Source organism: Octodon degus, unplaced genomic scaffold (assembly GCF_000260255.1).
Source record: "Octodon degus isolate 3935 unplaced genomic scaffold, OctDeg1.0 scaffold00345, whole genome shotgun sequence".
In the NCBI taxonomy this organism is placed as follows: Eukaryota; Metazoa; Chordata; class Mammalia; order Rodentia; family Octodontidae; genus Octodon; species Octodon degus.
Genome location: NW_004524921.1, coordinates 1115642 through 1117319, shown reverse-complemented (window position 1 = coordinate 1117319; position 1678 = coordinate 1115642).

Here is a 1678-nt window from a genome sequence, read left to right as displayed (position 1 = left end):
AAAAAAATGGTCCACATCACTAGCCATCCACGAAATGCAAATTAAAACCACATTGAGATACCATGTCACCCCAGAAAAAATGGCTATCATAAAGAAATCACCCAACAGCTGATCTTGAAGAGACTGTGTGGAGAAAGGAAGCCTTCTCCACTGCTTTTGGGAATGTAGAGTGGTGCAACCATTATGGAAATCAGTGTGGAGACTCCTTAGAAAATTTGCACTGGAAATCCCATTTAAAAGAGCTATTCCTCTACTGGGAATTTTCCCAGAGGATCTGAAAACATCATATCATGGTTATGTATGTGTGCCTATGTTTATAGCAGCACAATTTGTGATAGCCAAATCTTGGAAACAACCAAGATGCCCATCACCTGAGGAATGGTTGAAAAAGATGTGGTATTTTTACACAATGGGGTATTATTCAGCTATTAACAATGATAAACTCGAAGTCTTCATATTGAAGTGGATGCTAGTTGAACATATACTCTTAAGTGAAACAAACCACACACACATGTGTAAATATTGTATAGTATCCCTAGTAAGAGAACTCAAATGAAGAAATACAAATAGAAAGATATAATACAAGTAAAAGGAAAGCAGGATCGTGACGACTAACTAATCAAGAGAGGGAATGGAGAAGAGTTAGGAAACATGACAATGTCAAGCCATACAGTTATATGTAGAAGATGAGCAAGGCAATGATCCTGAGACTCTCCAGAATTTTTTTCAATCCAGCAGTTAATTGGGAAGATTCTCACCCTGACTACCTGTATATACTGATACCTGTGAACTGAACTACTGCACTGCAGAGGGTATTCTGTAATAGTAGTTTCATGTTCGGAGTGCCTGTCATTCTGTTCTTATGAATACGGGATGCTTTTCATGACATGCCACTTGTTGCTACGCTGTCTCTAGGGTAGACGGTTGTTCAAAAGAAGTGGGTGGTGAATGAAAGCAAAACACAGGAAAAGGAATATTGTGGAACTGTCCTGCCTCAAGATTGCATATGGTGAGATCTTTGGACTTATATATAAATATAAGAAGTATATAATTCTTTATGCCAACTTTTAACATATATTCTACTTTTTAAATGTTTTCTATCATATTCTGTAGGGACTTAAAGTTCAACATATCAATTCTGGATGAAAAATTCCTGTTCCATATTATGCCTAAGATGTTTCATATAGAGACAGAGAGTGAGGTTAAGCTTAACGGCATAAGTTTTATGGAAATAACAATAAGTTTGTCTTCTGGATGGCTAACAACCTAAGTTTGCAGATGAAAATTAGATGAAAAGGAGGGCTGCAATGAAAGCCAATATTTTGGCCTTAGCCTTTCAAGGTCAATTAAGACTCAGAACATATGAGAACTTGTAGTGTAATGACACGTAACTTGGCAGTGTCCCAAATTTTCTGATCAAGGAGATTATGGGTCCAAGGAGGAAAGTGATCAGTGATGTAGAGTTTGCCTAAGGGGAGTCACATGGAGAGAAAACATTCTCTCAGGCTTTCACAGAGAGCACATTGGCCAAGCAATGGCCATAACTCATCCACATGGCTGACACTGACAAACAGTCTGAAGTACAGGATCTCAGGATAAATCCTCAGGGGATTTCACTGACCTTCTCAGACCCAAAAGCTACAAATCTTGTTGCATATGTCCTGCTTTACCTTGGTCT